Source organism: Anomaloglossus baeobatrachus, unplaced genomic scaffold (genome assembly GCF_048569485.1).
Source record: "Anomaloglossus baeobatrachus isolate aAnoBae1 unplaced genomic scaffold, aAnoBae1.hap1 Scaffold_2942, whole genome shotgun sequence".
NCBI classification, from domain to species: Eukaryota; Metazoa; Chordata; class Amphibia; order Anura; family Aromobatidae; genus Anomaloglossus; species Anomaloglossus baeobatrachus.
This window is the reverse complement of record NW_027442386.1, coordinates 110,726-125,795: the sequence shown is the minus strand read 5'-3', so window position 1 is coordinate 125,795 and position 15,070 is coordinate 110,726. Positions and strand designations below refer to the sequence as shown.

Genomic DNA, 15,070 nt, shown 5'->3' with positions numbered 1-15,070 from the left:
TGGTGAGAAAGGTACAGAGGGCAGGGTTTGGGGGCTGGGAAGGAAAGGGAAAAGATTAGGGTTTGGGGATGATGAAAGGGCTTTCTACGGGTAAGGATGGCAAAGGGTGGCAGTGACGGAAAGTCAGGCAACCTGTCCTGTCCGTCTTTTTGTATCGTGAATTGGAAAGACTGCAAGGGGGAGGGGAGTTGCTTGCGCCCTAAAGGAGGAGTTATTCAGATTCATTGCAGTGGGCGGCGGCTGCAAAACGCACCATTCTTCTTGTTTTGGCTCTGCAAAGCAGCCTTTTCAAGGGTTGGCTTGGGTGACAAAATGTCTTGTGTAGGCGTGGGTTTGTCTCCCTCTCGCTCTCTCTCCCTAAGATGTGTCCGGCATAGGCCAGGGTGCCACTCGAGGCCCAAACCAATTCTGGTTATCGCTTCTCGGCCTTTTGGCTAAGATCAAGTGTAGTATCTGTTCTTATCAGTTTAATATCTGATACGTCCCCTATCTGGGGACCATATATTAAATGGATTTTTAGAACAGGGAGATGGAAAAAGAGCTTGCTCTGTCCACTCCACGCATTGACCTGGTATTGCAGTACCTCCAGGAACGGTGCACCCCTTCTTAACCCAGTTTCCAAAAGCAGAACTCAATTCACCTGATTCATATTAGCCCGATTTAATGAATTGGAAGAAAGCATACGTCTTCATATGCACCTCAATTTGGCCCATTCACTTTTCACACTTCCTCCTTTTGTTTTTTATCTTTCACACTTTTGACTTTCTTTATTCATCCAAATAGCAAACTCATCACCACTCAACCTGACCAACTCGGCTATGTCCCCGTGCTGCAGTTCTCTGTCTTATCTAGATCATTTGCAATTGAATGGAATAGATCCCTTTTGGACAAAGTGGATTCACCTGCTGCTGCAGTGACCACAGGTGTGATAACATCTAGAATTGGCATCTGGTGCGATCTCTCCGCTTCCACTCCAAAGAAAGTTACCTGTTTATTCCTATCATGCATTGGTTTTTGGGGTTTTCTTTGAGTAATGATGATCTCTTTAGTAGTCTGTTGGCGCCCTCTCCTGGAGGAATAGTTTGCTTGCTCTTGGACATTCTAAAAGAGAGGTCATGATAGACATTGAGCTTCTGAGCTCAATTGGGGACAGTCATGGGTGATGAATGTTTGCAACCTACTGCGAAGCCTCATACCGCAATATAAGGAACGTCAAATACTAAGAAAGGGCGGCCTATGAAAGAATTACTACTTTCAATAAGTACACTTAAACGGCTAATTGGGAATAGAAAAACTGTAAAAAGCCCTCTGAGAAAGCCCCCCTCTAACCTTTGATAGTAAGCTTTTCTGTAGTCTGCCTGTTGATGTATTTTCCGTTTGAACTGTGCACAACATGAAGAGACGGAACACTGGCGGCTTGTCACAATGCCCCCCGATGACATCACAATAGCGCTGCTGCCTAGAAAACAAGCTGCGCAGAAGAAGTTGTTCTTTGGGTGGGAGGGTGGGCTAGTGGAAGGAGGGGGCAATCTCTTTTTTTCCCGGGTGGTAGGGGGATGACAGGAGAAGGGAAGCGGGTGGTGAGAAAGGTACAGAGGGCAGGGTTTGGGGGCTGGGAAGGAAAGGGAAAAGATTAGGGTTTGGGGATGATGAAAGGGCTTTCTACGGGTAAGGATGGCAAAGGGTGGCAGTGACGGAAAGTCAGGCAACCTGTCCTGTCCGTCTTTTTGTATCGTGAATTGGAAAGACTGCAAGGGGGAGGGGAGTTGCTTGCGTCCTAAAGGAGGAGTTATTCAGATTCATTGCAGTGGGCGGCGGCTGCAAAACGCACCATTCTTCTTGTTTTGGCTCTGCAAAGCAGCCTTTTCAAGGGTTGGCTTGGGTGACAAAATGTCTTGTGTAGGCGTGGGTTTGTCTCCCTCTCGCTCTCTCTCCCTAAGATGTGTCCGGCATAGGCCAGGGTGCCACTCGAGGCCCAAACCAATTCTGGTTATCGCTTCTCGGCCTTTTGGCTAAGATCAAGTGTAGTATCTGTTCTTATCAGTTTAATATCTGATACGTCCCCTATCTGGGGACCATATATTAAATGGATTTTTAGAACAGGGAGATGGAAAAAGAGCTTGCTCTGTCCACTCCACGCATTGACCTGGTATTGCAGTACCTCCAGGAACGGTGCACCCCTTCTTAACCCAGTTTCCAAAAGCAGAACTCAATTCACCTGATTCATATTAGCCCGATTTAATGAATTGGAAGAAAGCATACGTCTTCATATGCACCTCAATTTGGCCCATTCACTTTTCACACTTCCTCCTTTTGTTTTTTATCTTTCACACTTTTGACTTTCTTTATTCATCCAAATAGCAAACTCATCACCACTCAACCTGACCAACTCGGCTATGTCCCCGTGCTGCAGTTCTCTGTCTTATCTAGATCATTTGCAATTGAATGGAATAGATCCCTTTTGGACAAAGTGGATTCACCTGCTGCTGCAGTGACCACAGGTGTGATAACATCTAGAATTGGCATCTGGTGCGATCTCTCCGCTTCCACTCCAAAGAAAGTTACCTGTTTATTCCTATCATGCATTGGTTTTTGGGGTTTTCTTTGAGTAATGATGATCTCTTTAGTAGTCTGTTGGCGCCCTCTCCTGGAGGAATAGTTTGCTTGCTCTTGGACATTCTAAAAGAGAGGTCATGATAGACATTGAGCTTCTGAGCTCAATTGGGGACAGTCATGGGTGATGAATGTTTGCAACCTACTGCGAAGCCTCATACCGCAATATAAGGAACGTCAAATACTAAGAAAGGGCGGCCTATGAAAGAATTACTACTTTCAATAAGTACACTTAAACGGCTAATTGGGAATAGAAAAACTGTAAAAAGCCCTCTGAGAAAGCCCCCCTCTAACCTTTGATAGTAAGCTTTTCTGTAGTCTGCCTGTTGATGTATTTTCCGTTTGAACTGTGCACAACATGAAGAGACGGAACACTGGCGGCTTGTCACAATGCCCCCCGATGACATCACAATAGCGCTGCTGCCTAGAAAACAAGCTGCGCAGAAGAAGTTGTTCTTTGGGTGGGAGGGTGGGCTAGTGGAAGGAGGGGGCAATCTCTTTTTTTCCCGGGTGGTAGGGGGATGACAGGAGAAGGGAAGCGGGTGGTGAGAAAGGTACAGAGGGCAGGGTTTGGGGGCTGGGAAGGAAAGGGAAAAGATTAGGGTTTGGGGATGATGAAAGGGCTTTCTACGGGTAAGGATGGCAAAGGGTGGCAGTGACGGAAAGTCAGGCAACCTGTCCTGTCCGTCTTTTTGTATCGTGAATTGGAAAGACTGCAAGGGGGAGGGGAGTTGCTTGCGCCCTAAAGGAGGAGTTATTCAGATTCATTGCAGTGGGCGGCGGCTGCAAAACGCACCATTCTTCTTGTTTTGGCTCTGCAAAGCAGCCTTTTCAAGGGTTGGCTTGGGTGACAAAATGTCTTGTGTAGGCGTGGGTTTGTCTCCCTCTCGCTCTCTCTCCCTAAGATGTGTCCGGCATAGGCCAGGGTGCCACTCGAGGCCCAAACCAATTCTGGTTATCGCTTCTCGGCCTTTTGGCTAAGATCAAGTGTAGTATCTGTTCTTATCAGTTTAATATCTGATACGTCCCCTATCTGGGGACCATATATTAAATGGATTTTTAGAACAGGGAGATGGAAAAAGAGCTTGCTCTGTCCACTCCACGCATTGACCTGGTATTGCAGTACCTCCAGGAACGGTGCACCCCTTCTTAACCCAGTTTCCAAAAGCAGAACTCAATTCACCTGATTCATATTAGCCCGATTTAATGAATTGGAAGAAAGCATACGTCTTCATATGCACCTCAATTTGGCCCATTCACTTTTCACACTTCCTCCTTTTGTTTTTTATCTTTCACACTTTTGACTTTCTTTATTCATCCAAATAGCAAACTCATCACCACTCAACCTGACCAACTCGGCTATGTCCCCGTGCTGCAGTTCTCTGTCTTATCTAGATCATTTGCAATTGAATGGAATAGATCCCTTTTGGACAAAGTGGATTCACCTGCTGCTGCAGTGACCACAGGTGTGATAACATCTAGAATTGGCATCTGGTGCGATCTCTCCGCTTCCACTCCAAAGAAAGTTACCTGTTTATTCCTATCATGCATTGGTTTTTGGGGTTTTCTTTGAGTAATGATGATCTCTTTAGTAGTCTGTTGGCGCCCTCTCCTGGAGGAATAGTTTGCTTGCTCTTGGACATTCTAAAAGAGAGGTCATGATAGACATTGAGCTTCTGAGCTCAATTGGGGACAGTCATGGGTGATGAATGTTTGCAACCTACTGCGAAGCCTCATACCGCAATATAAGGAACGTCAAATACTAAGAAAGGGCGGCCTATGAAAGAATTACTACTTTCAATAAGTACACTTAAACGGCTAATTGGGAATAGAAAAACTGTAAAAAGCCCTCTGAGAAAGCCCCCCTCTAACCTTTGATAGTAAGCTTTTCTGTAGTCTGCCTGTTGATGTATTTTCCGTTTGAACTGTGCACAACATGAAGAGACGGAACACTGGCGGCTTGTCACAATGCCCCCCGATGACATCACAATAGCGCTGCTGCCTAGAAAACAAGCTGCGCAGAAGAAGTTGTTCTTTGGGTGGGAGGGTGGGCTAGTGGAAGGAGGGGGCAATCTCTTTTTTTCCCGGGTGGTAGGGGGATGACAGGAGAAGGGAAGCGGGTGGTGAGAAAGGTACAGAGGGCAGGGTTTGGGGGCTGGGAAGGAAAGGGAAAAGATTAGGGTTTGGGGATGATGAAAGGGCTTTCTACGGGTAAGGATGGCAAAGGGTGGCAGTGACGGAAAGTCAGGCAACCTGTCCTGTCCGTCTTTTTGTATCGTGAATTGGAAAGACTGCAAGGGGGAGGGGAGTTGCTTGCGCCCTAAAGGAGGAGTTATTCAGATTCATTGCAGTGGGCGGCGGCTGCAAAACGCACCATTCTTCTTGTTTTGGCTCTGCAAAGCAGCCTTTTCAAGGGTTGGCTTGGGTGACAAAATGTCTTGTGTAGGCGTGGGTTTGTCTCCCTCTCGCTCTCTCTCCCTAAGATGTGTCCGGCATAGGCCAGGGTGCCACTCGAGGCCCAAACCAATTCTGGTTATCGCTTCTCGGCCTTTTGGCTAAGATCAAGTGTAGTATCTGTTCTTATCAGTTTAATATCTGATACGTCCCCTATCTGGGGACCATATATTAAATGGATTTTTAGAACAGGGAGATGGAAAAAGAGCTTGCTCTGTCCACTCCACGCATTGACCTGGTATTGCAGTACCTCCAGGAACGGTGCACCCCTTCTTAACCCAGTTTCCAAAAGCAGAACTCAATTCACCTGATTCATATTAGCCCGATTTAATGAATTGGAAGAAAGCATACGTCTTCATATGCACCTCAATTTGGCCCATTCACTTTTCACACTTCCTCCTTTTGTTTTTTATCTTTCACACTTTTGACTTTCTTTATTCATCCAAATAGCAAACTCATCACCACTCAACCTGACCAACTCGGCTATGTCCCCGTGCTGCAGTTCTCTGTCTTATCTAGATCATTTGCAATTGAATGGAATAGATCCCTTTTGGACAAAGTGGATTCACCTGCTGCTGCAGTGACCACAGGTGTGATAACATCTAGAATTGGCATCTGGTGCGATCTCTCCGCTTCCACTCCAAAGAAAGTTACCTGTTTATTCCTATCATGCATTGGTTTTTGGGGTTTTCTTTGAGTAATGATGATCTCTTTAGTAGTCTGTTGGCGCCCTCTCCTGGAGGAATAGTTTGCTTGCTCTTGGACATTCTAAAAGAGAGGTCATGATAGACATTGAGCTTCTGAGCTCAATTGGGGACAGTCATGGGTGATGAATGTTTGCAACCTACTGCGAAGCCTCATACCGCAATATAAGGAACGTCAAATACTAAGAAAGGGCGGCCTATGAAAGAATTACTACTTTCAATAAGTACACTTAAACGGCTAATTGGGAATAGAAAAACTGTAAAAAGCCCTCTGAGAAAGCCCCCCTCTAACCTTTGATAGTAAGCTTTTCTGTAGTCTGCCTGTTGATGTATTTTCCGTTTGAACTGTGCACAACATGAAGAGACGGAACACTGGCGGCTTGTCACAATGCCCCCCGATGACATCACAATAGCGCTGCTGCCTAGAAAACAAGCTGCGCAGAAGAAGTTGTTCTTTGGGTGGGAGGGTGGGCTAGTGGAAGGAGGGGGCAATCTCTTTTTTTCCCGGGTGGTAGGGGGATGACAGGAGAAGGGAAGCGGGTGGTGAGAAAGGTACAGAGGGCAGGGTTTGGGGGCTGGGAAGGAAAGGGAAAAGATTAGGGTTTGGGGATGATGAAAGGGCTTTCTACGGGTAAGGATGGCAAAGGGTGGCAGTGACGGAAAGTCAGGCAACCTGTCCTGTCCGTCTTTTTGTATCGTGAATTGGAAAGACTGCAAGGGGGAGGGGAGTTGCTTGCGCCCTAAAGGAGGAGTTATTCAGATTCATTGCAGTGGGCGGCGGCTGCAAAACGCACCATTCTTCTTGTTTTGGCTCTGCAAAGCAGCCTTTTCAAGGGTTGGCTTGGGTGACAAAATGTCTTGTGTAGGCGTGGGTTTGTCTCCCTCTCGCTCTCTCTCCCTAAGATGTGTCCGGCATAGGCCAGGGTGCCACTCGAGGCCCAAACCAATTCTGGTTATCGCTTCTCGGCCTTTTGGCTAAGATCAAGTGTAGTATCTGTTCTTATCAGTTTAATATCTGATACGTCCCCTATCTGGGGACCATATATTAAATGGATTTTTAGAACAGGGAGATGGAAAAAGAGCTTGCTCTGTCCACTCCACGCATTGACCTGGTATTGCAGTACCTCCAGGAACGGTGCACCCCTTCTTAACCCAGTTTCCAAAAGCAGAACTCAATTCACCTGATTCATATTAGCCCGATTTAATGAATTGGAAGAAAGCATACGTCTTCATATGCACCTCAATTTGGCCCATTCACTTTTCACACTTCCTCCTTTTGTTTTTTATCTTTCACACTTTTGACTTTCTTTATTCATCCAAATAGCAAACTCATCACCACTCAACCTGACCAACTCGGCTATGTCCCCGTGCTGCAGTTCTCTGTCTTATCTAGATCATTTGCAATTGAATGGAATAGATCCCTTTTGGACAAAGTGGATTCACCTGCTGCTGCAGTGACCACAGGTGTGATAACATCTAGAATTGGCATCTGGTGCGATCTCTCCGCTTCCACTCCAAAGAAAGTTACCTGTTTATTCCTATCATGCATTGGTTTTTGGGGTTTTCTTTGAGTAATGATGATCTCTTTAGTAGTCTGTTGGCGCCCTCTCCTGGAGGAATAGTTTGCTTGCTCTTGGACATTCTAAAAGAGAGGTCATGATAGACATTGAGCTTCTGAGCTCAATTGGGGACAGTCATGGGTGATGAATGTTTGCAACCTACTGCGAAGCCTCATACCGCAATATAAGGAACGTCAAATACTAAGAAAGGGCGGCCTATGAAAGAATTACTACTTTCAATAAGTACACTTAAACGGCTAATTGGGAATAGAAAAACTGTAAAAAGCCCTCTGAGAAAGCCCCCCTCTAACCTTTGATAGTAAGCTTTTCTGTAGTCTGCCTGTTGATGTATTTTCCGTTTGAACTGTGCACAACATGAAGAGACGGAACACTGGCGGCTTGTCACAATGCCCCCCGATGACATCACAATAGCGCTGCTGCCTAGAAAACAAGCTGCGCAGAAGAAGTTGTTCTTTGGGTGGGAGGGTGGGCTAGTGGAAGGAGGGGGCAATCTCTTTTTTTCCCGGGTGGTAGGGGGATGACAGGAGAAGGGAAGCGGGTGGTGAGAAAGGTACAGAGGGCAGGGTTTGGGGGCTGGGAAGGAAAGGGAAAAGATTAGGGTTTGGGGATGATGAAAGGGCTTTCTACGGGTAAGGATGGCAAAGGGTGGCAGTGACGGAAAGTCAGGCAACCTGTCCTGTCCGTCTTTTTGTATCGTGAATTGGAAAGACTGCAAGGGGGAGGGGAGTTGCTTGCGCCCTAAAGGAGGAGTTATTCAGATTCATTGCAGTGGGCGGCGGCTGCAAAACGCACCATTCTTCTTGTTTTGGCTCTGCAAAGCAGCCTTTTCAAGGGTTGGCTTGGGTGACAAAATGTCTTGTGTAGGCGTGGGTTTGTCTCCCTCTCGCTCTCTCTCCCTAAGATGTGTCCGGCATAGGCCAGGGTGCCACTCGAGGCCCAAACCAATTCTGGTTATCGCTTCTCGGCCTTTTGGCTAAGATCAAGTGTAGTATCTGTTCTTATCAGTTTAATATCTGATACGTCCCCTATCTGGGGACCATATATTAAATGGATTTTTAGAACAGGGAGATGGAAAAAGAGCTTGCTCTGTCCACTCCACGCATTGACCTGGTATTGCAGTACCTCCAGGAACGGTGCACCCCTTCTTAACCCAGTTTCCAAAAGCAGAACTCAATTCACCTGATTCATATTAGCCCGATTTAATGAATTGGAAGAAAGCATACGTCTTCATATGCACCTCAATTTGGCCCATTCACTTTTCACACTTCCTCCTTTTGTTTTTTATCTTTCACACTTTTGACTTTCTTTATTCATCCAAATAGCAAACTCATCACCACTCAACCTGACCAACTCGGCTATGTCCCCGTGCTGCAGTTCTCTGTCTTATCTAGATCATTTGCAATTGAATGGAATAGATCCCTTTTGGACAAAGTGGATTCACCTGCTGCTGCAGTGACCACAGGTGTGATAACATCTAGAATTGGCATCTGGTGCGATCTCTCCGCTTCCACTCCAAAGAAAGTTACCTGTTTATTCCTATCATGCATTGGTTTTTGGGGTTTTCTTTGAGTAATGATGATCTCTTTAGTAGTCTGTTGGCGCCCTCTCCTGGAGGAATAGTTTGCTTGCTCTTGGACATTCTAAAAGAGAGGTCATGATAGACATTGAGCTTCTGAGCTCAATTGGGGACAGTCATGGGTGATGAATGTTTGCAACCTACTGCGAAGCCTCATACCGCAATATAAGGAACGTCAAATACTAAGAAAGGGCGGCCTATGAAAGAATTACTACTTTCAATAAGTACACTTAAACGGCTAATTGGGAATAGAAAAACTGTAAAAAGCCCTCTGAGAAAGCCCCCCTCTAACCTTTGATAGTAAGCTTTTCTGTAGTCTGCCTGTTGATGTATTTTCCGTTTGAACTGTGCACAACATGAAGAGACGGAACACTGGCGGCTTGTCACAATGCCCCCCGATGACATCACAATAGCGCTGCTGCCTAGAAAACAAGCTGCGCAGAAGAAGTTGTTCTTTGGGTGGGAGGGTGGGCTAGTGGAAGGAGGGGGCAATCTCTTTTTTTCCCGGGTGGTAGGGGGATGACAGGAGAAGGGAAGCGGGTGGTGAGAAAGGTACAGAGGGCAGGGTTTGGGGGCTGGGAAGGAAAGGGAAAAGATTAGGGTTTGGGGATGATGAAAGGGCTTTCTACGGGTAAGGATGGCAAAGGGTGGCAGTGACGGAAAGTCAGGCAACCTGTCCTGTCCGTCTTTTTGTATCGTGAATTGGAAAGACTGCAAGGGGGAGGGGAGTTGCTTGCGCCCTAAAGGAGGAGTTATTCAGATTCATTGCAGTGGGCGGCGGCTGCAAAACGCACCATTCTTCTTGTTTTGGCTCTGCAAAGCAGCCTTTTCAAGGGTTGGCTTGGGTGACAAAATGTCTTGTGTAGGCGTGGGTTTGTCTCCCTCTCGCTCTCTCTCCCTAAGATGTGTCCGGCATAGGCCAGGGTGCCACTCGAGGCCCAAACCAATTCTGGTTATCGCTTCTCGGCCTTTTGGCTAAGATCAAGTGTAGTATCTGTTCTTATCAGTTTAATATCTGATACGTCCCCTATCTGGGGACCATATATTAAATGGATTTTTAGAACAGGGAGATGGAAAAAGAGCTTGCTCTGTCCACTCCACGCATTGACCTGGTATTGCAGTACCTCCAGGAACGGTGCACCCCTTCTTAACCCAGTTTCCAAAAGCAGAACTCAATTCACCTGATTCATATTAGCCCGATTTAATGAATTGGAAGAAAGCATACGTCTTCATATGCACCTCAATTTGGCCCATTCACTTTTCACACTTCCTCCTTTTGTTTTTTATCTTTCACACTTTTGACTTTCTTTATTCATCCAAATAGCAAACTCATCACCACTCAACCTGACCAACTCGGCTATGTCCCCGTGCTGCAGTTCTCTGTCTTATCTAGATCATTTGCAATTGAATGGAATAGATCCCTTTTGGACAAAGTGGATTCACCTGCTGCTGCAGTGACCACAGGTGTGATAACATCTAGAATTGGCATCTGGTGCGATCTCTCCGCTTCCACTCCAAAGAAAGTTACCTGTTTATTCCTATCATGCATTGGTTTTTGGGGTTTTCTTTGAGTAATGATGATCTCTTTAGTAGTCTGTTGGCGCCCTCTCCTGGAGGAATAGTTTGCTTGCTCTTGGACATTCTAAAAGAGAGGTCATGATAGACATTGAGCTTCTGAGCTCAATTGGGGACAGTCATGGGTGATGAATGTTTGCAACCTACTGCGAAGCCTCATACCGCAATATAAGGAACGTCAAATACTAAGAAAGGGCGGCCTATGAAAGAATTACTACTTTCAATAAGTACACTTAAACGGCTAATTGGGAATAGAAAAACTGTAAAAAGCCCTCTGAGAAAGCCCCCCTCTAACCTTTGATAGTAAGCTTTTCTGTAGTCTGCCTGTTGATGTATTTTCCGTTTGAACTGTGCACAACATGAAGAGACGGAACACTGGCGGCTTGTCACAATGCCCCCCGATGACATCACAATAGCGCTGCTGCCTAGAAAACAAGCTGCGCAGAAGAAGTTGTTCTTTGGGTGGGAGGGTGGGCTAGTGGAAGGAGGGGGCAATCTCTTTTTTTCCCGGGTGGTAGGGGGATGACAGGAGAAGGGAAGCGGGTGGTGAGAAAGGTACAGAGGGCAGGGTTTGGGGGCTGGGAAGGAAAGGGAAAAGATTAGGGTTTGGGGATGATGAAAGGGCTTTCTACGGGTAAGGATGGCAAAGGGTGGCAGTGACGGAAAGTCAGGCAACCTGTCCTGTCCGTCTTTTTGTATCGTGAATTGGAAAGACTGCAAGGGGGAGGGGAGTTGCTTGCGCCCTAAAGGAGGAGTTATTCAGATTCATTGCAGTGGGCGGCGGCTGCAAAACGCACCATTCTTCTTGTTTTGGCTCTGCAAAGCAGCCTTTTCAAGGGTTGGCTTGGGTGACAAAATGTCTTGTGTAGGCGTGGGTTTGTCTCCCTCTCGCTCTCTCTCCCTAAGATGTGTCCGGCATAGGCCAGGGTGCCACTCGAGGCCCAAACCAATTCTGGTTATCGCTTCTCGGCCTTTTGGCTAAGATCAAGTGTAGTATCTGTTCTTATCAGTTTAATATCTGATACGTCCCCTATCTGGGGACCATATATTAAATGGATTTTTAGAACAGGGAGATGGAAAAAGAGCTTGCTCTGTCCACTCCACGCATTGACCTGGTATTGCAGTACCTCCAGGAACGGTGCACCCCTTCTTAACCCAGTTTCCAAAAGCAGAACTCAATTCACCTGATTCATATTAGCCCGATTTAATGAATTGGAAGAAAGCATACGTCTTCATATGCACCTCAATTTGGCCCATTCACTTTTCACACTTCCTCCTTTTGTTTTTTATCTTTCACACTTTTGACTTTCTTTATTCATCCAAATAGCAAACTCATCACCACTCAACCTGACCAACTCGGCTATGTCCCCGTGCTGCAGTTCTCTGTCTTATCTAGATCATTTGCAATTGAATGGAATAGATCCCTTTTGGACAAAGTGGATTCACCTGCTGCTGCAGTGACCACAGGTGTGATAACATCTAGAATTGGCATCTGGTGCGATCTCTCCGCTTCCACTCCAAAGAAAGTTACCTGTTTATTCCTATCATGCATTGGTTTTTGGGGTTTTCTTTGAGTAATGATGATCTCTTTAGTAGTCTGTTGGCGCCCTCTCCTGGAGGAATAGTTTGCTTGCTCTTGGACATTCTAAAAGAGAGGTCATGATAGACATTGAGCTTCTGAGCTCAATTGGGGACAGTCATGGGTGATGAATGTTTGCAACCTACTGCGAAGCCTCATACCGCAATATAAGGAACGTCAAATACTAAGAAAGGGCGGCCTATGAAAGAATTACTACTTTCAATAAGTACACTTAAACGGCTAATTGGGAATAGAAAAACTGTAAAAAGCCCTCTGAGAAAGCCCCCCTCTAACCTTTGATAGTAAGCTTTTCTGTAGTCTGCCTGTTGATGTATTTTCCGTTTGAACTGTGCACAACATGAAGAGACGGAACACTGGCGGCTTGTCACAATGCCCCCCGATGACATCACAATAGCGCTGCTGCCTAGAAAACAAGCTGCGCAGAAGAAGTTGTTCTTTGGGTGGGAGGGTGGGCTAGTGGAAGGAGGGGGCAATCTCTTTTTTTCCCGGGTGGTAGGGGGATGACAGGAGAAGGGAAGCGGGTGGTGAGAAAGGTACAGAGGGCAGGGTTTGGGGGCTGGGAAGGAAAGGGAAAAGATTAGGGTTTGGGGATGATGAAAGGGCTTTCTACGGGTAAGGATGGCAAAGGGTGGCAGTGACGGAAAGTCAGGCAACCTGTCCTGTCCGTCTTTTTGTATCGTGAATTGGAAAGACTGCAAGGGGGAGGGGAGTTGCTTGCGCCCTAAAGGAGGAGTTATTCAGATTCATTGCAGTGGGCGGCGGCTGCAAAACGCACCATTCTTCTTGTTTTGGCTCTGCAAAGCAGCCTTTTCAAGGGTTGGCTTGGGTGACAAAATGTCTTGTGTAGGCGTGGGTTTGTCTCCCTCTCGCTCTCTCTCCCTAAGATGTGTCCGGCATAGGCCAGGGTGCCACTCGAGGCCCAAACCAATTCTGGTTATCGCTTCTCGGCCTTTTGGCTAAGATCAAGTGTAGTATCTGTTCTTATCAGTTTAATATCTGATACGTCCCCTATCTGGGGACCATATATTAAATGGATTTTTAGAACAGGGAGATGGAAAAAGAGCTTGCTCTGTCCACTCCACGCATTGACCTGGTATTGCAGTACCTCCAGGAACGGTGCACCCCTTCTTAACCCAGTTTCCAAAAGCAGAACTCAATTCACCTGATTCATATTAGCCCGATTTAATGAATTGGAAGAAAGCATACGTCTTCATATGCACCTCAATTTGGCCCATTCACTTTTCACACTTCCTCCTTTTGTTTTTTATCTTTCACACTTTTGACTTTCTTTATTCATCCAAATAGCAAACTCATCACCACTCAACCTGACCAACTCGGCTATGTCCCCGTGCTGCAGTTCTCTGTCTTATCTAGATCATTTGCAATTGAATGGAATAGATCCCTTTTGGACAAAGTGGATTCACCTGCTGCTGCAGTGACCACAGGTGTGATAACATCTAGAATTGGCATCTGGTGCGATCTCTCCGCTTCCACTCCAAAGAAAGTTACCTGTTTATTCCTATCATGCATTGGTTTTTGGGGTTTTCTTTGAGTAATGATGATCTCTTTAGTAGTCTGTTGGCGCCCTCTCCTGGAGGAATAGTTTGCTTGCTCTTGGACATTCTAAAAGAGAGGTCATGATAGACATTGAGCTTCTGAGCTCAATTGGGGACAGTCATGGGTGATGAATGTTTGCAACCTACTGCGAAGCCTCATACCGCAATATAAGGAACGTCAAATACTAAGAAAGGGCGGCCTATGAAAGAATTACTACTTTCAATAAGTACACTTAAACGGCTAATTGGGAATAGAAAAACTGTAAAAAGCCCTCTGAGAAAGCCCCCCTCTAACCTTTGATAGTAAGCTTTTCTGTAGTCTGCCTGTTGATGTATTTTCCGTTTGAACTGTGCACAACATGAAGAGACGGAACACTGGCGGCTTGTCACAATGCCCCCCGATGACATCACAATAGCGCTGCTGCCTAGAAAACAAGCTGCGCAGAAGAAGTTGTTCTTTGGGTGGGAGGGTGGGCTAGTGGAAGGAGGGGGCAATCTCTTTTTTTCCCGGGTGGTAGGGGGATGACAGGAGAAGGGAAGCGGGTGGTGAGAAAGGTACAGAGGGCAGGGTTTGGGGGCTGGGAAGGAAAGGGAAAAGATTAGGGTTTGGGGATGATGAAAGGGCTTTCTACGGGTAAGGATGGCAAAGGGTGGCAGTGACGGAAAGTCAGGCAACCTGTCCTGTCCGTCTTTTTGTATCGTGAATTGGAAAGACTGCAAGGGGGAGGGGAGTTGCTTGCGCCCTAAAGGAGGAGTTATTCAGATTCATTGCAGTGGGCGGCGGCTGCAAAACGCACCATTCTTCTTGTTTTGGCTCTGCAAAGCAGCCTTTTCAAGGGTTGGCTTGGGTGACAAAATGTCTTGTGTAGGCGTGGGTTTGTCTCCCTCTCGCTCTCTCTCCCTAAGATGTGTCCGGCATAGGCCAGGGTGCCACTCGAGGCCCAAACCAATTCTGGTTATCGCTTCTCGGCCTTTTGGCTAAGATCAAGTGTAGTATCTGTTCTTATCAGTTTAATATCTGATACGTCCCCTATCTGGGGACCATATATTAAATGGATTTTTAGAACAGGGAGATGGAAAAAGAGCTTGCTCTGTCCACTCCACGCATTGACCTGGTATTGCAGTACCTCCAGGAACGGTGCACCCCTTCTTAACCCAGTTTCCAAAAGCAGAACTCAATTCACCTGATTCATATTAGCCCGATTTAATGAATTGGAAGAAAGCATACGTCTTCATATGCACCTCAATTTGGCCCATTCACTTTTCACACTTCCTCCTTTTGTTTTTTATCTTTCACACTTTTGACTTTCTTTATTCATCCAAATAGCAAACTCATCACCACTCAACCTGACCAACTCGGCTATGTCCCCGTGCTGCAGTTCTCTGTCTTATCTAGATCATTTGCAATTGAA

General features: G+C 46.3%; 10 non-coding genes across 10 annotated transcripts; all 10 read left to right on the top strand.

Moving 5' to 3' along the window:
- Window positions 1–414: 414 nt before the first annotated feature.
- LOC142267254 (U2 spliceosomal RNA) lies at window positions 415–605 on the top strand. The gene has a single exon (XR_012733178.1). It is a non-coding gene; the product is annotated as a U2 spliceosomal RNA (small nuclear RNA).
- A 1,387-nt stretch (window positions 606–1,992) lies between these two features.
- LOC142267253 (U2 spliceosomal RNA) lies at window positions 1,993–2,183 on the top strand. Its single transcript, XR_012733177.1, has one exon. It is a non-coding gene; the product is annotated as a U2 spliceosomal RNA (small nuclear RNA).
- Window positions 2,184–3,570: 1,387 nt separating this feature from the next.
- LOC142267252 (U2 spliceosomal RNA) lies at window positions 3,571–3,761 on the top strand. The gene has a single exon (XR_012733176.1). It is a non-coding gene; the product is annotated as a U2 spliceosomal RNA (small nuclear RNA).
- A 1,387-nt stretch (window positions 3,762–5,148) lies between these two features.
- On the top strand, window positions 5,149–5,339 carry LOC142267251 (U2 spliceosomal RNA). The gene has a single exon (XR_012733175.1). It is a non-coding gene; the product is annotated as a U2 spliceosomal RNA (small nuclear RNA).
- Window positions 5,340–6,726: 1,387 nt separating this feature from the next.
- Window positions 6,727–6,917, top strand: LOC142267250 (U2 spliceosomal RNA). The gene has a single exon (XR_012733174.1). It is a non-coding gene; the product is annotated as a U2 spliceosomal RNA (small nuclear RNA).
- Window positions 6,918–8,304: 1,387 nt separating this feature from the next.
- LOC142267247 (U2 spliceosomal RNA) lies at window positions 8,305–8,495 on the top strand. Its single transcript, XR_012733172.1, has one exon. It is a non-coding gene; the product is annotated as a U2 spliceosomal RNA (small nuclear RNA).
- A 1,387-nt stretch (window positions 8,496–9,882) lies between these two features.
- Window positions 9,883–10,073, top strand: LOC142267246 (U2 spliceosomal RNA). Its single transcript, XR_012733171.1, has one exon. It is a non-coding gene; the product is annotated as a U2 spliceosomal RNA (small nuclear RNA).
- A 1,387-nt stretch (window positions 10,074–11,460) lies between these two features.
- LOC142267245 (U2 spliceosomal RNA) lies at window positions 11,461–11,651 on the top strand. The gene has a single exon (XR_012733170.1). It is a non-coding gene; the product is annotated as a U2 spliceosomal RNA (small nuclear RNA).
- A 1,387-nt stretch (window positions 11,652–13,038) lies between these two features.
- Window positions 13,039–13,229, top strand: LOC142267244 (U2 spliceosomal RNA). The gene has a single exon (XR_012733169.1). It is a non-coding gene; the product is annotated as a U2 spliceosomal RNA (small nuclear RNA).
- A 1,387-nt stretch (window positions 13,230–14,616) lies between these two features.
- Window positions 14,617–14,807, top strand: LOC142267242 (U2 spliceosomal RNA). Its single transcript, XR_012733168.1, has one exon. It is a non-coding gene; the product is annotated as a U2 spliceosomal RNA (small nuclear RNA).
- The last annotated feature ends 263 nt before the right edge of the window (window positions 14,808–15,070 follow it).